The sequence below is a fragment of the Canis lupus genome, chromosome 14 (genome assembly GCF_048164855.1).
Source record: "Canis lupus baileyi chromosome 14, mCanLup2.hap1, whole genome shotgun sequence".
Lineage (NCBI taxonomy): Eukaryota > Metazoa > Chordata > Mammalia > Carnivora > Canidae > Canis > Canis lupus.
In genome coordinates this window covers 8,166,041-8,190,910 of record NC_132851.1, presented here as the reverse complement: position 1 = coordinate 8,190,910, position 24,870 = coordinate 8,166,041, and the positions used below count along the sequence as shown (strand labels likewise).

The following is a 24,870-nucleotide window of genomic DNA, read 5'->3' as shown; positions in this document are numbered from 1 at the left end:
AGCAGTTTAACTGAATTTTCAACTTTCCTCCAGAAAAGCACTATATTAGTCTGGGTTCTTCTGTTAAACAGAACCAACACTATATATATAGTCAGAAAGATTATAGGGAATTAATTTACATTGTTAGAGAGATTGCGAAGTCCCAGAATCTGCAGATGACAAGCTAGAGATCTAAGAGAGACAATGGAGGAGTTCTAGCCTGAATCTGAAGTCCTAAGAACCCGGGGAGCTGATGGTGTATATTCCAATCCAAATTTGAGTATTAAGGAAGGAGAAGACTGATATCCCAGCAGGGAGACAGTCCTGCATGGAGAGGGATTTCTCCAGCCTTTTTCTAGTCAAATCCTTTGTGGGATTGAGGGCAATTTGCTTTACTCCTCTACCCATTCAAATGTTAATTACATCTGAAAACTGACAGACACACCCAGAATGTTGAACTAAATATCTGGGTACCCCAAGAGCCAGTGAAGTTGACACATACGATTAACTATCATAAGCACTTTTGTTGATTTTTTCCCCCTGAGCAACCCTGAAATGGCAAGGAACCCTTATGAATGTTAAGTGGGTACATCTACAATTTTAACATAGATAATCAGGACAAAAATCAATTACCGATTTTGGACATTCACTTCAATCAGGGGGCAACTCTTGGGGGGAAAGTTGATATTTTCAAATTCAGAATTCGTCAAGGGCATGATGATCCATTGACATGCACATCTATAACCCTCCTGATTAACATATATTCTGGCCCCAGATGTTCAATTTTACTTTCAACTTTACTTTGCCACATTTGAATAACCATCTAACAGATTACCTTGCACGTAAATTTTATGAATGTTGTTATAATTTGCATGAATAATGTTTATACTTCTGTGGTAGATTTTATTTTCCAACCGATAACTTTTGCCATAAATTCCTAAATGCAAAAGAAGAAATTAAATAGCTTTTTGAGAAAACCTGCTATGTGTATAGACTTAATCAAATCGCTTATCTTTGCTTTTATCTACTTGCAAGAGTATATTAAAATAATGCATTAGGAGTGGATTTAGGGTGACCTGAAGATGTAGGACTATGAATAATCATGCCAGGGCATACTGATAATGAAATCATCTAAAAGACACTGGAAAGTATGATTATATCACTTGTAAAATGTATCTTATAATGCAAATTAAACTATATGATGAACAATTTTTATGTTTATTAAACAGATAGATGTACATAAAGGTCAAATAGATTTTTAAGACTCATAATGAAAATTAGAAGTTTCTTGTCTCATTCAACATCCCAATGAGAATTCCCATTCCCAGAGGTATAATCATTGTCAATTCTTTTTAGCTGATTCTCCTGATGTTCACCTAATTATTTTTTTAAGTGGGCTCCACACTAGGCATGGGTTTGAACTAATGCAGGGCTTGAACTAATGACCTTGAGATCAAGACCTGAACTGAAATCAAGAGTCGGACACCTAACCAAGCCACCCAGGCACCCCTGATGTTCCTTTCATATTCCTAAAGAAAATACTACTTAAAAATTTTTGTTAATTTAGTTACTATTGATTATATTGACTATCTACAATAAAATATGAAGTTGTAACAGATTTATACCCCCAGCACTTTCTTCAAATTTTTTATTAAATAAAAGCTTATGTTTTTATTAACAGCTAATCGACATCAATCTTTTGATCTCTTGTTTTTCCTGGAGTTAATAATTACTGTCTTCCTCATTTTCTCAATTTTCTATTAACACTAGTTCACCCTCAAATCTTTTGCCAGTGTGATATAATCAAGTACATCATTACATCATTACATCCAATAATCAATAATCAGATTATCAGATAATCAAGTAGATTGTTGTTTTGCCCAGCCATGCTGGTGTCCTTCTTGGAGTCTTCCATCCTTCTGTTCTACTTTCTACTGATTGCTCTTTGTGACTAAAATTTTCTTTTCCTCATCATTCTGAGAATTACCTTGATTTTTGTCCTGTATTAGATTCTAGGTTTTCTGAATACTGTGTATTCCTTTTTTACTTCCTTTTTCCCTTCCTTCCTTCCTTTCATTGTTTCTTATTTTGTGGCTTTAGAATACAATTTCTTGTAGCTTCCTGGAAAAATGTATATATAAGGTAATTTTTTTTTAGATTTGGCAAGACCAAAATTCTCTTTATTTTGCCTTTATATGTGATAAATGGTTAATGAGGGTATAGGATTTTAGGGTGTAAAAATTACTTTTCCTGGATTGTTTTTTTTTCTTTCATTTTTTCCATTTTTATTGAGATATAATTCTGTATATCATTATATAAGTTTAAGGAGTACCACATGATAATTTGATACACTTATATTTTACAAAATGATTACCACAATAAGGTTAGTTAACACCTACATTACCCCACATAATTACCTTTGTTTGTGGTGAGGATATTTAAGATCTACTGGGTTAGCAATTTTCAGCTATGTAGTCACCATGCTGCATATTAAATCCCCAGAATTTACCCATCTTATGTTTTAAGATTTTATTTAGTTATTTGACAGAGAGCAAGACTGAGAGCAACTAGGGGGAGGAGCAGGGAGAGAGAGAAGCAGACTCCCCACTGAACAGGGAAGCCCTTCTCAATTCCAGGATCCTGAGATCATGACCTAAGCTGAAGACAGAGGCTTAACCAACTGAGCCATCCAGGTGCCCCAGAATTTTCTCATCTTATAACTGGAAATTTGTACTCTTTAACCAATATGTCCCCATTTGCCCTTCCCCCAAATCTTGGCAAACAGTATTCTACTCTGGGGTCTAGGACTTCAGCTTTTAAAAATTTCACTTATAAGTGATATCATTTAGTATTTGTCTTTCTCAATCTAAGAGGTTGCACTTGCCATGATGCCTTCATCAATGTTGTCACAATGGCAAGATTTCCTTTTTTTCCTCATGGCTGAATAAAATCCATTCCATGTATATGGTAATATACATAACCACATCTTTGTATCCATTTTTTCATATATTGGTTATTGTGAATAATGCTGCACTGGACACTGAGATCCTAATTTCATTTCCCTTGAATATATATCCAGAACTTGGGATTGGTGGATCATATGGTAGTTCTGTTTTTAATTTTTTGAGGAACCTCCATACTTTTCCATTGTGCTTGTACCAGTCAATATTCCTCCCAACAGTGCAAAAGGATTCCCTTTTCTTTATATCTTCACCAGTGCATTTGTGAGATGATAGCTCATCGTGGTTTTAATTTACATTTCCTTCATGATTAGTGATGTTGGGAATCTTTTCAAGCCATTCGTATATCTTCTTTGGAAAAATGACTGTTCAGGTCCTCTGCACATTTTTTTACCTGGATTTTTTGTTTGTTTTTGCTGTTGAGTTTATATGAGTTCTTTTTATATTATGGATATTAATCCCTTATCAGATAGAGGATTTGTAAATACTTTCTCATATTCTATAGGTTACCTTTTCATTGTGCTCATTGTTCTTTTGTTGTGAAGAAGGCTCTTTAGTTTAATATAGTCTCAGCTTGTTTATTTTTGCTTTTGTTATCTGTGATTTTGATGCCAAAAAATTGTCTGGAGGACCAATTCCAAGGAGTATTTTTCCTATTCTTTCCTCTTAGTATTTTTATGTTTTTAGGTCTTATTTTAAAATCTATAATCGATTTCAAATTAATTTTTGTGAATGGTATGAATAAGGGTCTAATTTCATCCTTTTGAATGTGACTGTCTAATTTTCCCATTACCATTTATGGAAGAGACTACCCATTCCCTATTGGGGATTCTTGACTTATTAAATATTAGTTGACTCTATATATGAGGGTTAGTTTCTGGGCTCTTTATTCAGTTTCATTGGTCTATATGTCTGTTTTTATGCCAGTACCATATTGCTATAGCTTTGGAATTTCTTTTAAAATCAGGAAATCTATTGGCTTTTAGCTTTGCTTTTCTTTCTCAGAGTTGTTTTGGCTATTTGGGGTCTTTTTGTGGTTCCCTTATAAATTTTAGGGTTGTTTTTTGTATTTCTTTAAAGATGCAATTGGAATTTCGATAGAGATTGATTTGAATTTATAGATAACTTTGGGTAGTATGGACATTTAAAAAATATTAATTCCTTCAATTCATGAATATGGGATGTCTTTCTATTTATTTTTGTCTTTAATTTCTTTTACCAATATCTTATCATTTTAAACGTACAAATATTTTGGGGCTCTTGGGTGGCTCAGTCAGTTAAGTGTCCAACTCTTGATTTCAGCGCAGGTCATCTCAGAGTTGTGGAATCAAGCTCTGCATGGAATCAAACTGCATGCTGAGTGCAGAGTCCGTTTGTCCCTCTTCCTCTGCTCCTCCTCCCACTTTCTCTCATCTCTCTCTCTAAAATAAATAAATAAAAATAAATCATCTAAATGTTCAGATATTTTATCTCCTGGGGTAAATTTATTCCTAAATATTTTATGCTATTTTAAATGGAATTGTTTTCTTATTTTTTTCAGGTAGTTTATTGTTAGTGTATAAAAATGCAACAGATTTTTGTATGTTGATTATATGACTTGCAACTTTATTGAGTATTGGAATCAGTTCCAGCAGTTTTTAGTGAAGCCTTTAGACTTTTTCTATATATAAAATCATATCTTTTGCAAGCAGTTTTACTTCATTCTGATTTAGAGGTCTTTCATTTCGTTTTCTTGACTAATTGCTCCAGCTAAAACATCAGCTTTATGTTGAATAGAAGTGGTAAAAGGGGGCACCCTTGTCTTAATCCTGATCTTAGAGGAAAGGCTTTTAGCCTTTCATCATTGGATATGATGTTAGCTATGGGCTTGTCATATATGACTTTATGTATGTTGAGGAACATCCTTCTATATTCAAATTTTCAAGTTTTCATGAGGTTTTACCATGAAGGGATGATTAATTTTGTCAAATGCACTTTCTGCATCTACTAAGATAATCATATGATTTTTTATCTTTTATCTTTCATTCTATTACTGTAGTGAATCAGTTATTTATTTGTCTATATTGAACCATCTTTGAATTCTAAGGATAAATCATATTTGTTCATGGCATATGATTCTTTTAAGCTGTTGAATTAAGTTGATAATATATTGTTGAGAATTTTTGCATCTATGTTCATCAAGAATATTGGCTTGCAGTTTTATTTTCTTGTAGTGTCCTTTTCTGGCTTTCTTATTAGAGTAATCCTGGTGTGCCTCTCTCTATGTGTCTCTCATGAACAAATAAATAAAATTTTAAAAGAACTTTTAAAAATATGTTTGGGAATGTATCCTCCTCTTCAGTTTTCTTCAGTTCAAGAAAGATTGGCATTGATGTTTGGTAGAATTCACCAGTGAAACTATCTGGTCCTGAGCTTTCCTGTGTTGGGAGGTTTTTTTTATTATTAATTCAATCTTCTTAAAACTTAGTCTGTTCATATTTTCAGTTTCTTTATTATTCAGTCTTGGTAGATTGTATGTTTTTAGGAATTTATCCATTTCTGCTAGGTTATCCAATTTGTTAGCATATAGTTGTTCATAGTAGTGTCCTATGATTTTTTGAACTTCTGCAGTATCCACTGTAATGCCTCATCTTTCATTTCTGGTTTTATTTACTTGAGTCTTCTCTCTCTTTTTTTGTAGTCTAGCTATGGGTACCAATTTTCATAATCTTTTCAAAAAAAAAAACCAGATCTTAGTTTCAATGATCTTTTCTATCCCTCTTTTTCTATCTCATTTATTTCTATTCCTTCTGCTAACCCTGAGCTTACTTACTCTTTCCTAGTTCTAATTCCTCAATATATAAAGTTAGGTTGCATGCTGAGTTTCCATTGTCATTTGTTTCAAGATATTTTTTTACTTCTCTTTTGATTTCTTTGATCTATTGGTTGTTTAGGAGTGTGTTAATTCCACATAATTATGGATTTTTCCATTTTCCTATTGTTACTGATTTCTATCTTCATACCATTATGAAGAGATACTTCTGCCATAATGACCTAGCAATGTTTCCTTATGAATTTTCTGTCTGGATGATTGACCCATTGTTGAAAGTGGGATCTTGATATCCCTTACTATTCTATTATTATTGTATTGTTGTCTCTTCCTTCAGATCTGTTAGTATTTGTTTGATATATTTAAATCCTACAATGTTGGGAGTATGTATATTTAAGATTCTTATATCCTCTTGATGAATTGATTCCTTTATGATTATATAATGACCTTCTTTGTATCCTTACCATCTGTCACTTAAGGTCTATTTTAATACCAATACAGCTATTACTGCTTTCTTTTGGTTTCTTCTTGCATGAAATATATTTTTCCGTTTCTTCACTTTGAACCCAGGTGTGTCCTTAAAACTGAAGTGAGTCTCTTGTAGGAAGCCTATAGTTTGTTCTTGTTTTTGTTGTTTTTTATTTTTTCCAGTCAGCTACTTTATATCTTTTGATTGAATAATTTAATTCATTTATATTATAATTATTGATAATTAATTAAGTGTTTTCTGGCTTTCCTGTAGTCTCCTTGTTCCTTGCATCTTCTTTTGCTGCCTTTGTTTGTGAATTGATGGTTTTCCATAATGGTAAATGCTTTCATTCTCTTCTTTTCATCTTTGTGTATATACTGTAGGTTTTTGTTCTGTAGTTATCATGAGGCTTACCTAAAACATAGTCTATTTTAAGCTTACAGCAACTTAACTTCAATTACATACAAAAAATTTTGCTTTTTAACTCATTTTTTTAAATTTCACAATTTACCTCTTTGTATATTATATATTCACCAACAAATTATTGTAGCTATTATTACATTTAATACTTATGTCCTTTAGTGTTTTTTTTTTGCTAGAATTAAGTGGCTTGCACAGTAACAAATTATTATATTTTGAAATTGACTATATTAAGTGCTAAGCAATAAGCTTCTCTTCTCTTCCCGCTTGTAAGATTCTTAAGATTCTTTGTCTTTGATTTCTGACAGCTTTTGTAATGTGTCTTGGAAACTAGGTTTCTGAATTGAATTAGGGGGGCCTATGAGTTTCATGAGCATGGATGGTCAAATCTCTTTCCAGATGTGGAAATTTTGAGCCATTATTATTTTTTTAAAATATAATGTCTTGAATTTGTGAGTCATCCTTGTGCAGGCATAAGGATGCTTATCTTCCTGAGACATAGCTTATCTTTTCCAAGACATTCCAGTTTTAGTATATGTACTAGTGAAGCAAACATACAGCCATTATTTTTTAAAATAAGTGTTCTGTCCCCATTCTCCTCTCTGAGAATTACCGGAGTAATTGGTTTGTTCAATAGTATCCCATAGATCACATAAACTTTCTTTGCTCTTTGTAATTCTTTTTTCTTTGCTCTCCCTGAATAGATCTTTTAAAAGATTTTGTCTTCAATTTAAAGATTCTTTCTTCTGCTTGATCCATTTTGATTTTGATTCTCTATTGCATTTTTCCTTTTATTTATTTTATCTTTTACCTCAGAATTTTTTTATGATTTCTTTTTTTTTAAACTTCTCATTTTGTTTGTACCTTGTTTTCCTGATTTCATTGAATTATCTTTCTTCATTTTTTTTGTAGTTCATTGAACTTTCTTAAAACAACTATTTTGAATTCTTGGCTGGGTAAATTCCAGATTTCCGTGTGTTTGGAGTTGATTAATGGAAAATTATTGTGATACTTTTGTGTTGTCATGTTTCCATAACTTTTAATGTTCCTTGATGTCTTGCACTGCTAACTTTGCATCTGAAGTAGCAGTCACCTCCTCCATTCTTCACTGAATAACTTTGGAAAAGAATCATCTTCCTTCAGCCCTATTAGGGATTCTAGGGCTTTTTCATGTCTTCTGTGGACACACATTGCTCCACACTTCTTGACCCCTCTTGTATCACCTTCTTTTTTGTTGTTGATTTGATTGTTTTAAGTTTTCATTTAAATTCTAATTAGTTACCATACAGTGTAATATTAGTTTCAGGTATAATTTAGTGATTCCTCGCTTACATACAACATCCAGTGCTCATCTCAGCAAGTGCCCTCCTTAATACCCATCACCCATTTAGTCCACTCCCTGCCCACATCCCCTCCAGCAGCCCTCAGTTTCTTCTCTATAGTGGACTCTAAAGAGTCTACTTTATGGTTTGCCTCAATCTCTCTCTCTTTTTTACCCTCTTTGTGCATCTGTTTTGTTTCTTAAATTTTGTGGCAGATTCTTAAGCTTGTATACTTTCTTGGATCCTGTTGCCCAACAGGCGTATTGCTGACAGCCATCCTTTTACTTTCTCATAGGTGATGCTGAATTTTTGGTCTCATCCTGACCTATAGATAAAGTCCAGTTTTCTGTGCGTGCTCACTAGTTATCTGCCAAAGCTCACTCTTGCTACTGTCAGGGGCATATACAAGCTGCCCATGGAGGTGTTTGTGGGCACAACCCACAGAGAGCTGTCAATATCTATGGGCCCATGGTGGGGATTGACAGGGAAGGCATCTCAAGAGCTATGATGTGGGCCTCCTGATGGAGTTTATAATGTGGTTAGTAGAGTTGGTGTTCCTTTGATATGTTCCAAGCTTTTGCTGTTGTTCTACTAGCTGTTTACTACCCCTCGTCATGCAATTCATGATGCAGTATTCTGGATAGGATGAGACAGAAATGGGCCTCTGGCAGCATCCACACAGCTGGGGAAGCCAGGCACTCACTCACATGTTCTCAATTTCCTCCACAAGAGAAATCATTGACTGAGAAGGGCTCTCTTGGCACTAATTGTGCTGCTTTGGGAGAGGGGTGACATGGATAAACTCAAGCTCTTTCTCTTACCTTCTTCAACTTGTTCAGTCTCTGATTTTCTTGTTCCAGTGGTGTGCTGGAACTTCTCTGCTAGATTCCTGGGCTTCCACAAAGACTTTCTTATCTGTTGATGATTGTCTAGTCAGTGATCTCCAGGGCAACTGGGCTGCAGGCAAAAGGGCCAGGAGCCAGTTCATGGACAACTTTTGTGCTCATAGCCAGGACCAAGATCTGTTTGACTCTTGCACAATGCATAGGTAAGTGAGACATCTCCCACGTCCCTTGGCATATGGTGCTGGCTCTCACAGAAACACTTCTTCTGTGGATAAATGCCAATTTGTTGTTGAGGGGGAATATATAAAAAAGTACTCCTTCAATTTTTAAACTAGTGTTTCATTGAATTCTATCTTCCAGTGCCATTCTGAGAAGTCTGATGCTGTACCATTTCCTCATCTGAACGTACCCTGTTTCTTTCCCCCACTCCCTCGAAGTTTTCAGATCTTTCTCATAATGTGAAAATGTGTTGCACCATCTTCCCATTTACTGAGTTTCTCATTTACTTGCTGAACATTTGAGTCTAGAAACGTGCCACCATTTGGAGAAATTTGTTTTATTTCTTTCCCTGGAATTGTTATTATCTTGGTCCTCACTGAATGGATACTAGCATTTTCTTATATTTTCCTTTTCTCTCTTTCACCATTTTTGTTATTTTCTGGAAAATGTCTTTGACTTTGTCTTTCAAACCATCACTGCAATTTTTATTTATATAGTCACATTTTAATTCCTTCAACTTATCTTTTTTTTTATTTCTAAAGAACTCTTTTCTCAATAGTCTGTATTTATTCCCACTTTTCCATATCTCTGAGGCCAGTAATTATAAGTTTTCTTCAGTTCCCTGAGAATTTTGTTTCCTAGTGCTTCTTAATTTTTTTCCGATGCAATTTTGTATAGATTTGGTACAATTTGATATAATTTTTCCATATATCTTTGGTATCTTTGATTTTCTGTTTCTAATGTAACTAAGACACTAAAAACCTAATTGGAAGTTTGTGTGTATGGATAGAATGAGGTTTGAGAAGTACTTGTCAAGTTGTAGGCTTTGGGTGATAGTACTAGAGACTTCCTGCTGGAAGTCCCTGTCTATACAGAGTTCTCTTGGGTTCAACACACTCCTCAGAGAAAAAATCCTGCAATATTGAGCCTCACAAGCACTCAGCCAGTAAAGGAGCTTTAATATCTCACTGCTTAGTGTATAGACTTTTATTTAATCCCTCCTTTCAGTACAGAATTCTCACCTTCAGTTAATATCACTGAATACAAAATACAGAATACCTCTGGATTTACCCTAAAGAATAAGTCTCAACCTTTAGCCAGGTACAGAGAAATTGATGACTGGCAGTGTGGTATGGGAAAAAAATTAGGGGTATCATTGATTCTTATAGGCTTTGCACCAATTCTTGTATTTCCAATCCAACCTGCAATCCACTTTCAAGGATACCTATTGTTTGTATTCCATAATTTTTCTCTTTTCTTTTTCATTCTTATTTTTCTGAAGTATATTCTCAAATAGCTCCCTTGGAATGTGTACATATGAAATAAAACTTCTGAATCTTTGTGTATATGAAAATGTAACTATTTTCCTCTGATCCTTGGTTGATAGTTTAGCTGGGAATATAATTCTAAGTTTAAAAATCATGTTTTCCCTTATTAAATTCAAGAAAGCATCATTATCTTCTAGTATTCAGTATTATTGTTTGGAAATCTAATACAAGTTAAAAAAAAAACTTTTACTTTTACTTAATCCTTACGTAGTTGATGCTTTTATTATCTTCTCATTAACTTGCTCTTTTAGAATTTTATGCTATTTTATTTATTTATTTATTTATATATCTCTTTTAATGATTTTATTTATTTTTTTGAGAAAGAGAGAGACTGTGCAAGCAGGGAGAAGGGCAGAGGAAGAAGAAGAAGCAGATTCTTCCTTGGAGCAGGGAATCCCATGCAGACCTTGATCCCAGCCCTGGGATCATGAACCTGGCCAAAGGCAGAAGGTTAACTGACTGAGCCACCTTGGTGCCACACACTATTTTTATTTATATTGTATTATTTACATAAAATTTATATACTGTTATTAGTATATATAATGTACTCTAGTATATATGTTTATATACTATTATTAATATTAATGTCATATATAGTATTATTTATATACTACTAAATATCATAAATTTCAACCCAGCAGTAATCTACCCTGTAATGGTCTTAACAGGAGCCTGGTTTTATTCAGATACTACCTCTCCTCCACACAACCCTTGTGATTCAAGTAAACTTGCTTCATTTCCACTCTCAGAGTGATATTTAATTAATCCTAATCTTGTAATATGATCTCATCCCGCTTGTTAGTGATTGTTTTAGGAATGGGCAGGGGACCCAATTCTGGACAAGGGAGAGTTGCTGAAGGCTTTTGAGAGTCTTACTGTTCTTAGGAGAGAAGTATGGGAAGCCTGTTTGTCTCTCTTTTCCTGAAAAGAACAAGGAAGAATATTGTATCCCTTGCTTCTGTCATTCATTTTGGATAACGAGAAAAGCTATCTCTAAAACAGAGCTGACCCACAGTGTTATCAGGCAGTGGATAACAAAGAGAGCAGCATTCAAATAAAGATGAACCCCAATTATACTAGACTTGGCAACTGCTTTGCTTTTAGACTTCCTGTCACATGTGCCAATAAGATTTCTTATTATTTAAGACAGTTTGGGGACGCCTGGGTGGCTCAGCGGTTGAGCATCTACCTTCAGCTCAGGGCGTAGTCCTGGAGTTCCAGGATTGAGTCCCACATCAGGCTTTTCGCAGGGAGCTTGCATCTCCCTCTGCCTATGTCTCTGCCTCTCTCTCTCTCTCTCTCTCTCTCTCTCTCTGTGTCTCATGAATAAATAAAATATTAAAAAAAAAGACAGTTTGTACTTGGTTTTCTGTTACTCAAAGCTGAAAGTGTCATAGCTGATACTAAGGTTGTAGAAAAGTTTTTTGTCTTTTATTCTAGGTCACATGGACTGAAGAGGAGTGGAGAATATGGATGAGGAATAGGATTGTCGTCTTCTGGTGTAGTTTAGTAGTCAGAATTTGAGTTTAGCTGACAGCATCAGCTCTACTCTCTTTATACCTGGCAGTTCTAAGTCCTATGCCTCTTTAGATGTGTCATACACAGCATATATTGTCATGGTTTCTGGAGACAGAGTACTTGGGTTCAAATCTTGGCTCTGTCATTTCTTAGCTAGGTAATCTTTTGCATGTTTTTAAATATCTGTGTGCTTCAGAGAAGAGTTGTATTAAATGAGTTATATGAAAACTTTTTAGCATGTAGAAAGTGCTGTTTAATTGTTAGCTATTAACAGATTACTCCAAATCATTTCTCCTCTTCATTTTTTAGTAACAGAACCCAAATCTTGTTCAAGATGTTCAGTTAGAAGTACTAATTTTCCAAAATTATCTTACAGCTGGATTTGTCCATGTAATGAAGTTCAGACCAATAAAATGCAAGCAGAGATCTACTGGATATGGCTAAAAGAACCTGAAATGGTTTTGCTCAAAAGCACAATCCATTTTTTTCTTGGCCCATCTCTTTGCTCACATCTGGAATGGGGAATGATGCTTGGATACAGAAGAGCCATCTTGTAATCATAAGAGCAAAATCTACACAGTTTGGACCAGAGTTGGAAAAGAGGAGCCAATTCTGATGACTTCCTTTAGCAGTATATTAGCCCTGAACTGACTCTGGAGTCCTTATTCTGCAAGAAGGAAAAACACTGTTTTGTTAAGCACTGTATTTAGGTCTGTTACATACAGCCAAAGCCAAACCTAATTACTACACAAGAGACCTTCTGCGTAAGGTGGTGCTGTTTTTTTGCCTTTTGAGACGTTGGTTTAAGGGAGGTTATTTTCTTATTATGCTTTATACTTTCAAAAGATTTCTATCCACCCCCCCCCTTTTTTTTTTAACATTTTAGAAGTTGTTTGGTTATCTACAAATAATTTCAATGACTTCTTCCATCCTCTTTACCTTTAAGGGTTTTTTAAAGATTTTTATTTTAAATAAATAAATTTAAACTTATGAGAGACGTAGAAAGAGAGGCAGAGACATAGGCAGAGGGAGAAGCAGGCTCCTTGGGGGAGCCTGATGCGGGACTCGATCCTGGGGCCCCGGGATCATGACCTGAGCTGAAGGCAAATGCTCAACCACTAAGCAACCCAGGTGCCCCTACCTTTAGATTTACTCCTTTTTTATTCTTATATTTTCTTCTCTGGAGTAAAGGGAAATAACAGTAATGCCTATCCTGGGTACTGTCACCTTTAATTCTTTCAGGGGCTATGAGCAATGTAAAAAAAATAAATGAAGCATCCAGCAGATGTCTGATACAGGTGAGCATTATGGAGACATAGAGAATACATGTTCCTGGTAAAAGTTTTTAAATACAAATAAAATAGTTATTGTATTGTTCAAAGAAATAACTTGCAAGCACAATCTGACTATAGGCTAAAATTCTGCAGATTCTTCATATAAGACATACTTGATGCAAAAAAACTGTCACACTTACTGAGCTGCAATGCACCTACTCACCAAAACACCAACATCAGTAATAACAACAATATACAATTAAGACCTTTTAAAATTGAAAGTATATTTAGCTAAAATATTTCCCCTTATTTTCTTACAAATTGAAACTGGTTTTCCCCTTTCTGGTTTTTGACTGATACAGAAGATAATGCAGTAACTCTAATATTATACTCAACAGACAAAAGAAACAAACAAAAATCCTCTGTGGGGGTTGCTTTGTCTTTGGAAGAAAACCAACCATAAGCAAAAATGTAAGATAGAAACATCTACATTTCCCACCCCCATCCTTCTTCAGTTACTTTCCTCTCTCTGCCTTAATATATATGTTCAGGAGTTGTATTATAGTAATGGCTTATAATACACTTTAAGACCCTAATTAACAAAGCAGTTGTTACTACTGATATCCAGTTCCTTGCACATAAACCACCAAAGTGTGTCTTGCTTTCCAGTAAGACTGAATACAAATGGAATCTACCAACACCAGGCTTGTGCTGCTCCCAATTCCTACAGAGATGAGTGGATTGCAGTGGTAACAGTGGTTAGCTCTTGTTCTGTTGGTTAGTTCTTTGGTCCTAAACACTTACATCTGCATTCCTACAGAGATGAGTGGATTGCAGTGGTAACAGTGGTTAGCTCTTGTTCTGTTGGTTAGTTCTTTGGTCCTAAACACTTACATCTGCATAGATAAAAGTTTGGCCAGCAAGAAACTGAGGTTCAGAATGGAAAACCGTACTTAAGTTCACACAGTAACTGGAGAAGCTGGAATTCTTATCATGCACTGCCTAATAAGAAAACTGATGGAGTTTTCCTTATGCCATTAAAGCTCCCCTGATGGAGGAAAATTACAAAATCTGGACTCTTAAACAGACAGTGAATTGGACTGATAATCAGGAAAACAAGGGTCTAAACTAGACTCACCGGCCGAGTGGTTTAGGCAATGGACTAAACGAGACTCATCAACTTGGAGAATTTTATTCATCACTTTGTTCACATTGGTAATCATTTTTTTTCAGATTCTAAATTGAATGCCTCTATAATTCTAATGTTAGTTTTAAATATCAAGTTTTAGACTATAAATCTCTAACTAGTAGGAACTTTGTCTAAATATGTGAATTGTGTAGTACACATCTAGGCAGATCTTGAAAATGTTCTTGATAATGTCAATAATTTGTCATATTTTAAACATTTTTCTTATTACTTTTTTGTCTCTATATTAATATGTTGTGGAACTCTACACAGGAAAGGCCCATGTAGTCATTCATGTCTTTGGCACATGTTTCATTGACAGGCTCTAATTCAGATGTCTGCATAAAGAGAATGTGAATTTTTTTTTAATTTTTATTTATTTATGATAGAGAGAGAGAGTGAGAGAGGCAGAGACACAGGCAGAGGGAGAAGCAGGCTCCATGCACCGGGAGCCCGACGTGGGATTCGATCCCGGGTCTCCAGGATCGCGCCCTGGGCCAAAGGCGGGCGCCAAACCGCTGCGCCACCCAGGGATCCCAAGAATGTGAATTTCTATCACATCTTTGCCATTTGTGGGAAATAGAGCCCTAGTTTAATGTAGTAAGGAGTATTTCCTTAGGATTTTTATAAGATAGATTCCTATTAGAATATTTGGTAGAAGCAAGTTCGGAAATATTTTGTGTCAATAGGAAATTTAGTCCATGACTGAAGACTAGGTGGTTTTTATATGTGTGGCTACAAAATTTCACTTAAGTATTCCCTTGGTAATCTGGAATCTGAATTCCCAAAGAAAAACATAGATATGACTAATAATAATTTGTGTTTCAACTATATTCTAAAACCAGTTTTTGACTTAACTTTTAAGTTCCCTTTTCCTGTAAAAAAATTTGCTCTGTCACATTGCCACACAACATCCTGTTACCCTATTTTCCTAAGCTGGCAGGAAATGGCCCACTATTGATGTCTGAAATGGGGAAATACTTCTCACTGATCTCATATTCTTTGATCAAAACTTAACCTCATCAACATGAACCACTTAGATGAGACCATTTGGAAATATAGCGTAGGTTCCTATTTGTTTAAAGGATGAGGGAAAAATCTGTTCCAGTGAAACATAACAAAATTCAGACTGTTATATTTAAGATACATTGCAGTATTTGAATTCTCATCTTCTCTCATCAGTCAGTAATTACATTTATAAATCATGCATCTGCAATGTACCTAGCTATTATTCCCAGAAGTAACTTTGCTGTTTAGAAAGCTAGCCAAAAAACTGATCTGGTTACAAGATATTTGTTTTCTTACCACAATGGGTGAAATGCTACAAAATAGCAAATTAAATTAAAAGCAAATAACTTTGTAATGGACAATCATTTATGCCCTAATGTTAATTATTACAATTATAATTTTACATTTTCATAACTAGATGAACTGGAAACACTGAAAGGAATAAAAAATAAGGAAAAGGAAATTATTAATTGTAGATTTCAGGATTAGGAAGGTAGTGCTGGTTGAGCTACAAGTAGGATTTCTGCATACAATTCACTCATTAATTAATTCATTCATTAATGTATTCAGTCAAATGTATGCCTTAATTATTTATAATGTGTCACTCTGTCTTTTAAAAGCTGGAGATAGAAAGACAAGTTGCAGCCAGAAACAAGATGACAATATTCAGTAACTGTATTCTGGGGAAGGGAGATGATCATAAGATGAGAGAACAAAAAGCTAAGCCAAAGGGAGGTTGTACTAAATGTTGACTATTCAGATATTTGGCCTGTGGCCAAAACTGCTTTCCTTCCTGATGATACTTTAGTCAGAGTAAACAAAAGCAAGCATGTAGTGTAGAGTAAGAACAAACAAACAAACTCATATCTTTCAACCTTTTACTGACAACTATTATTTCTGTACATATTTTGTAATTTCAATAGAACAATCTGATTGCAATAACAGTTTATTTGGCAATATCTTTGACCTAAAACATGCATTAATTTTTCTTTAGAATAGCTATGGATTTACAGTTCACCACATTGTAAATGATATGGAAGTTTCACCTTACTCAAAAGTAAATAACAATATAAAATATCAATACACAGAAAATGATGAAGATATTGATTTTAATTAAATGAATGCCTCAATGATTTTCCTCATTCTCATTCTTCTCATATTTATTTAAGCATAATAAGATTTATTTTTTAACAAAGTGAAACAATTTTTCAATAGAAGACTTTAAATGATACCATAGTTTTTACATGACCATAACACAGAAAATAATCTTCTTTCATACAACCTTTTTAAAGGTATATTCTGCTCACCTGGTTTTTCTTGTTCTGTCATAGCTAATAATTTATTACAATGCACAGAAGACAAAAGAGTATCTTAAACTCAAGGAAATAGGAAACAACAGAAAGATTTCTTGAGATCACTATAATACAATAGTTTACTATGCATTAACTTAATAATGCCCAGTAAATAGTAAGGCATGCACATTTGATTTCTAGTAAAAATATCTAGATTATGTTTATAAAGAAATTGATAAGAACCATTAGCTACCATATAAATATGTAACTTAAGAAATATTTCAATGGAAATATTACTTATTAATGGCTTATTATGGGTTATGGGTTGGATTGTGTCTCCTTCAAATTCATATGTTGAAATCCTAACCTTCAGTATTTCAGAATGTGACCTTATTTGGAGATAGGATCTTCACAGAGGTAATCAAGCTAAAATGAGGTCATTAGGATTGGCAATAATCCAATATGACTGGTGTCCTTTAAAAAAGCGGAAAGTTGAAGACAGACACACACAGAGGGAGAACGAACACCATGTGATGAAGAAGGCGAGACAGGAGTGATATACTTTCAAGTCAGAAAATGCCAGATGTCCAGCAAAGTACCAAAAGCTGGTAGAGGCATGGAACAGATTCTTCCTCACATTCCTTAGAAGGAACCAACCCCACTGACACCTTGATCTTAGATGTCTACCCTCCAGAACTATGAAACAATAAATTTCTATTGTTTAAGCCACCCAGTTTGTGGTACTTTGTTATGGCAGCCCTAGCAAACTGATAAACTGAATCTCTGATCTAATACTATCTCCAGTAGTGCTTTGTTTATTGCTTACCACATGGCTTCTATCTGTTCGGTTTTATAACTCTCTGTGACTGGTAATATTAGCAATAACAATACTAATAGTTACACTTAGTTTTCTATATTCCATATTCCAAGCTATTTTGATCATTTCTGACCAAATGAGATGAATGGGGAATAAAGGAAAAGTAACTTTGTTACTTTATTAGGTACTAATGATTAATATTAAGTAAGTTTTATTAAGCCACTGAGGGTTTGGGGATAGGTTCAAGGAGCTTATGTTATTTACCCTAATATAGAAATTGTTATCATGAAGTGGGGTACTGCTCCAACAAAATCTGAAAGTATGAAGCCTGAGGATAGGTGGCATGTGATAAGGACTGATAAGGAAATTGATATTTAAGACTGGAAAAATGCTGAAATCTTTGCTAAAAATCATTGCCTAATGTACCTTAGGCAGAAGACTACATGTTGACTAATCATTTCTAGTTAGATGTTAAAATGTTTCACAGCCCTACTGTGTGTTGTCTATTATTAGCTGCATCTCAGAAGTATGACAAAGAAGAAATGAACTCAGGGAATAATTAGCCAGTTTGCAAAGCAGAAATAAATGTTCAGAAATTCAAGGTCTTTCGAGGTTGGAAAATCCAACTATTTATAGAGATTGAACTAAAAAGACTTTGAGTGACAACACACAATAAGGAAAACTTTCCAGCTGAATAAAGTGACTCAGTGCAAAGGTCAGAGTAGGGCTTGACTCCAGTTGTTCAAAGAACCCAATAGTAGCCATAATCAAGCTGAGTGAGCAAGAGGCATGAGGATGAGGAAGCAGCCATATAAAATAAATTTGAACATTATTTTTAGGAAATAACTTTGGGTATGATAGCTGGCTATATGAAAGTGGCAAAGTACATAGACAAGGAGTCTTCAGTTTTTGAGGGAATTGTAAAGGAAACCACAAGGGCACTCTTGAAAAAAGTTTTTATTTTTAAATTCAAAAAATAACAATTCTTGTACTCCCACACACAGAAAGCAGAGTAGGCCTGCCTCCTCCAAGGAAGGCATGCTGTCTAAACTCTTTTAAGATGTGGCTAAAGAAAATAATGACAACGAAGAGGCTCCAAGATGTCAGATCCAAGTGCCACAGAGAAGTGACAAAGCATTTACTCCCAAAGAGTAGAATCCAGGCCTAGTCCAGCAACTCCCCCCACCCCCCGCTCCGCCACCCCTCTACTCTGCTACTACCTCTGGTGTGAGACTTTCACAGTTTCTGTGCAGGGGTATTACTGAATCAATAAGGAATATTGACTACTATGTATCTGTTATCCTTCCTCTTCCCAATTATTAGTATTCATTGTAGTTTTGCTGTATGTGGATGTGAGGTAAATGTACAGATAAGTTGTCTTTTTTGTTCATATGTCACCTGATCATGAGGAACCACATGTAGACCTGACAGAGAAGACAGAGAACTTGGATTCCCCCATTCACTGCATGGGGTAGCACTGGATTATTTTCTTTGGGAAGAGAGGGGACAGAGGTGAGTTTCTCTGATATACAAGAGGAAAAATAAGATATTTTCTAGACCATAATTTAGACTATAGTTAAGACTATGTTATGTGTTCAACACTCTTCTTTCTCTTCCTGGGCACATAAGACAATTACATGTCATTCTCCTATGAAAATATATTGAGAGACATATGACTTAGTTTAGGACAATGGAACATATGCAGAAATAATGTAAGGCACTTTTATACCCAACCCTTAAAACCATACTACACAATGATCTATTTCTGTATTTCCTTTCAATATTAACCTTGTATATTTTTTTCAGATACACTAAAGGACAGAAACATCTTTGGTCCCTGCATCACCACTTGGAGGGGAGCTTCTCAGGAGATCTGCCTGCAGACTGTTGCCAGAATGCAAAATAAGCAGAAATTCCAAGGTCTGTTTGTTATTATCATGAAGCCAAGTCTATCCAGCCTGAGACACATACTCTAAGGACATTGTAGCCCATGCCAGGCCACATTCTAGTCAACAGTTTGCAATACGGTGAAAGTCTAGAGAAATCTAATACAAAAATGCAGCTAGGCTTTGCACCTTGATCTGAAAATATCCAACAGGGCCACAATGTTCAAAATTACCCTGGGTAATAGCTATTCTAGTGTGCAGTTTCTCTGCTCACTAGAGTTAAGTTTTCCTTAAGGATCAGACAAAAAGTTATTATAATGTCTGTATGAATCACTATAGGAAAGATGCTATAATGTCTATAGGAGCTGCTATGAAATATAGCATAGCCAGAATAGTTTTATATTGCACACTTAGATCTATCTGATGTATTTTGGAACATCTGTTTTTCCAGTTTTGATCAGTTCTTCTCTATATTCCCATACATAGAGACCAGCCATGCTGATATTATTATTTTTTTTTTTTTTACTTAGATTCTGGAATGGAAATTTAGATACATATATCAAAAAGACAGTAGAGCTAAAGAAATCAATTCCTACTCCTTGATGGCCTCTTGTTTGGTGTCCCTTTTGCTTACTCTCTTATCATATTCTTACCTCCTTTCTAGAAGGAGGTAAAAATTATGCTAAAGTTGGAACTGGTGACAAATCTAGTATTTGGCAAATCATTAACTCTCACTACTCTCTTTATTCTCCAGGAGTTCTAGACCAGAGACATGATTTTCTCATTTTTCTTTTATTATATTTGCCTTTATTTTCAAAACTGGATATGTTAAATTCTTTCTGCACAATGAGAGGGAAGCTTTTTTCATATGCATTACATTTTTTTCTCATTTTCCTTTTTCCTTTTGATTTTGTCTATTATGGTTTTGGATTTTTTGGTGTGTTTTTGTATGAAAGTCTTCTCCATGATTTTATAAACATCTATCTATTATCCATTTAATTTTATTTCCTCAATTTTTATCAGCTTAAATCTTTGACTCATCTGGGCTTAATTTTTCTATAAAACATGTAATAGAAATTCAGTTTTTTTTCAAATGGCTAAGTGGTTGTTCCACAAATGTATTTTGAATGATACAGTTTGGTCTGTTCCCTGTCAATTTATTATTCCCCTGTTAAATTCCCATTTGTACTTGTTGCAATTTCTGGAATCTCTATTTTTTTCATCCTTTATTTAAAAATATATTCCCATGCAGCTTTAATTTTTTCTTCTTACTGATTTAATTATTCTTTATTTTACTGATGTTTATTTATCTGCCTTGAGTGATGGTATTACCAGTCTTTGTTCCACTTTCCTTCTCATATTTTATGTTTCTCCTAGAAGGTAACATCTAATTCCATAATTTCAAATAATATTTAGAAAGGACTCCAAAATTAAAATTCCTGGTTTGGGCTCTCTCTAAAGTGCCAGAATAGTCACCTGTTATGTGTATCTCTCTCTTTGTCCTATGAGCATCTCAAAGTTAATATATCTAAAATGGGAGCTCATTATTCCTACTGTCTCCCTCCTTTTTAGCCTGAGTCGATTTTTCTTTTTACCTTTCTTACTTTATTCAAAAGCAACACTGCTCATTCATTCTGATTAATAAAGAATGTTACCCCCATTTCATAATCTTTATGTAAATTCGAGATAAGAAACATTTCTCAAATATGCATTCTGTCCCCATCCATTAATTCAGAACTCACCTCTTACTTAGACCAAGACAAAGCCCCTGTAGTAGCTTTTCTTTCTTTAACATCTGCACTTTTACACATTTATCTTTTAGATGGTTTCCAAAGATATAATTTAAAGCATAGATCTGATCATTGTACCCTCCTACTTAGAAGCACTATGTGTTTCTACAATACCAAATTCCTTTTTCATCTTTATCTTCACTCTGTCGGGTCCTGTCTTGCACTAAAAACCATGTGTTACAGCTATTTGGGATTGCTCACTACACATCAAATATGCAATTCATGTTCAAACCTACTTTCACATTTCCATCCAATTGCCTTCAATCCACTTTTCCTTCTATGTCTGCCTAACATGCACCTGTGCATCCTTCATGGTCTGTCAAATTGCTAGTTTTCTTTTACCTTCCCATGTATTCTACTTTTGGTCCTTATTCACTTTAAATAAACTGTCATAATACTATCTAGTACAAAACATTAAAGTTACTTATTTGAATGGCTGCCCCTGAAGATAATTCCTTTCTTATTCGCATTCTTATCTACAGCACCTAGCAAGTTTGAATTCAAACTGGAAGAAAATTTCTAGTAACATTTGACCATTTTTTAATGTAATAGCACACATTCCATTTACCCCATTCAAATTGGTAATCATGCAAGTGAATTACTCTTCATCATTGATTATAGTCTTGGTGGGGGAGTAATTGTAGGTCCCACTCTACTATAACTTGAGATAATAAATCCAGCTTCTTCTCTGTGCCTTTTGGACCAGTCAAGGAAGAGCATATGAATAATACAGGACCAGAGTGGATGATACAAAGAATAGAGTTAATTATACAGTGGCTGAGGACTACCTAGAGGTCACTCATCTCATCACCATCAGCAGCATTCTAACTAGGATATGAGACTGAACTTGATTGCTTTTTACTTCTTGACCATGCAAAGCTTCTTCTGTTTTTAATTAAATGTCACTTTTTAAATGAAGCCTACCTAACTGATCCATTTTAAGTTATAATCTCTACAAATTCCTGATCCACATACTTTGTTCAAATTTTAAAAAATTTACAAGGTACTTATCTTCTAACATACTACACCATTTATTTGTTAATAATGTATCCACACTAGACTTTTTGTGTTTACTATTTGCATGGTATACATTTTTCCCTACCTATTTACTTTGAATCTGTCTGGGTCTTTATATTCAAAGGATGTCTCTCATAGACAACATATAGTTGGAGTATACTTTTCCTCTGTTCTGATAATATCTGCTTTTGTGCAAAGTTTATGCCATGAACATGCAATACAATTATTGATGTGGTTGGATTTGGGCATATCATTTTATAATCTGCTTTCTCTTTGTCTCCTCTGTTTTTGTTTTTTGTTGTTGTTGTTCTCCTGTTACTGATTTCTGATTCCTTTTGTATTACTAGAGTATTTTTATGATTTTTTAAATTTTAATTCCTCTGTTGGCTTTTTAATTATACCTCTTTGCATATTTTTAAGTTTACACTAGGGATTAAAATATACCTCCCTATCTATTCACAGTCTATTTGCAATTGACACTGTGCTAGCTTATGTAAAGTGTATGTAGGAATACACAGGAATCATATAGGTTTATTAACCCTCCAAATCCTTTATGTTATAATTATCACATATATTACATCTACATACATTATAACTCCCACAAGAAAATGCTATAATTTTTCTTTAATCACTGTTATATACCTTAAAGAAACTAAATGTAAAATAATGTATTTTGTATTTATCCAGATACATACCATTTTTTATTCTCTTCATTACTTCCTGAAAATACAGACTTTAATTGGTTATCATTTCCCTTCATACTGAACAACTTCCATTAGCATTTATTATAATGCAGATAGGCTAGGAAAAATTCTTTGTAGTATTATTTTATTTGAAGACATTTTTATTCTTCATCCTGAAAAAAATGTCCACTGGATATAGAATTCTAGATTGATCATGTTTTTGTATTTAACATTTTAAAGATTATTGTTTCACTGTCTTATGATCTTCATATTTTCCTTTTTAAAAAAGTATTTTATTTATTCATTAGAGACACAGGTCAAGAGAGGAGCAGGCTCCATGCAGGGAGCTTGATGTGGGACTCGATCCTGGGACTCCAGGATCACACCCTGGGCCAAAGACACGGGCTTAAACACTGAGCCACCCAGGCATCCATGATCTCCATATTTTCCAATGAGACATCAGAAATCATTCAACTTGTCATTCCCTCTATATAATGTGTTCTTTTTCTACTTTCAAGATTTTCTCTTTCTTGCCAATTTTCAGAATGATTTAATTAATCTTGGTACTTCTTTGGGTTTACTGAGCTTTCTGATTATTTAAATGTATTGCTTTTACAAAATCTGAGGAGATTTTTAGTCATTGTTTATTCAAATATTTCACCTGCTCTATTCTATTTCCCCTTGCATTATTGGACTCCAATTGCACATATGTTCAAACTTTTCATATTGTCCCACAGAGGCCTTGTTCAATTTTTTCAATCTTTTTTCCTTGTTTTTAGCAGATTAGATGACTTCTATTGATATAACTTCAAGTTCAAAAATTCATTATTATCTCCATTATGCAGTTACAACTATCTAGTTATTATTTTTCAGATGTTGGATATTTCATCTAGAATTCTTATTTGATTTCGTTATAGATTTAAAAGATTTTCTCTATAAGGGATTTCTTATTTTTTTCACTACAAGCATATTTTCCTTTATCTTATTAAATGTAGTTAAAATAGTTGCTTTAAAAATAGTGTTTATTAATTTAAACTTCTGAGTCATTTCAGTACTGAACACCATTGGCTGTATTTTCTTTTGAGAAAATGAGTTCTTCATATGTTGAGTGACTTTAAACTGTAGTGTGGACATTGTGAATAATATTTTGTGGAGGTCTCGGATTCTGTTATAGACCTCTGAACAATATTTATATTTATATTTATATTTATATTTATATTTATATTTATATTTTAGTAGGCAATTTACTTCATAAAACTGCAAACACAGACGTTGTCAGAAATACCTATGTCAATTCAGTTATTTTTTCCCTTGCTAGGCTGCTTGTAGTCTGTCCTGGTCTTATATAAATCAGAGATCAGAGAGAGACTTGGGCAACATTATTCACAAATTCGAATTTTCTCTCCTGCTCTTTCCCAGTATTATCCCCATTTACTTTCCAGCAACTGTGGTTGCCCCAAATTCTGTCTCCTGGTTCGTAAGGGTAGAATAACTATATGATTCTTATCATTGTTTTACCTGCTTTATGTGAAGCCATTGGCATATTGTCTCAGTTTCTCTTCTAGTTAAAGGATATAGCAACAAGAAACTCATCCTGTCCATTTTTCTTGTTTTATGTCTATATCATAAGCTATATACTTTTCTTCTCTCTTCAGAGTCTTTACGTAGGTCAGTTGTTAAACAGAGTTTGTAGTTGTTACCTGTGGGTGGGCCAGTTGGTTATAAACTTAGCCACACTGGAACAGAACTCCTATAATTTTTTTTTATCCAGTTTGTAATTATATTGTATGTGTGCTCAGGACAAGGATCATTATTTTTTTAATGTTTCCAAATAACTAAGTAATTAGTAATTACTTCCTATTAGTATTAGTAATACTGAATATACATTTATAAAAAGAATGAATGCAATAGAAGGAACTAAGAATGGCTATAACTGAAAATAAGACAATTGTATATGGAAAATATAAAAAATTATTGAAATACACAAAGTAGTGATGCCAAAAATGGAAAAACTCAATCTAAAAAAATGTGTTATTTATTCATAAATT

General features: G+C 34.1%; 1 long non-coding RNA gene across 8 annotated transcripts in view; it reads left to right on the top strand.

Annotated features, from left to right (window-relative positions):
* The window catches only part of LOC140603684 (uncharacterized), a 69,679-nt gene that overhangs the window by 5,358 nt on the left and 39,451 nt on the right, over nucleotides 1-24,870 (top strand). For 6 of the 8 annotated variants that reach the window (XR_012006633.1, XR_012006636.1, XR_012006632.1 and 3 more), the window contains 3 exons: nucleotides 12,246-14,358; nucleotides 18,856-18,958; nucleotides 19,253-19,366. This is a non-coding gene — a long non-coding RNA (uncharacterized lncRNA). The remainder of the gene's footprint in view (nucleotides 1-12,245; nucleotides 14,359-18,855; nucleotides 18,959-19,252; nucleotides 19,367-24,870) is intronic. The other 2 variants (XR_012006639.1, XR_012006638.1) reach the window with 2 other exon arrangements.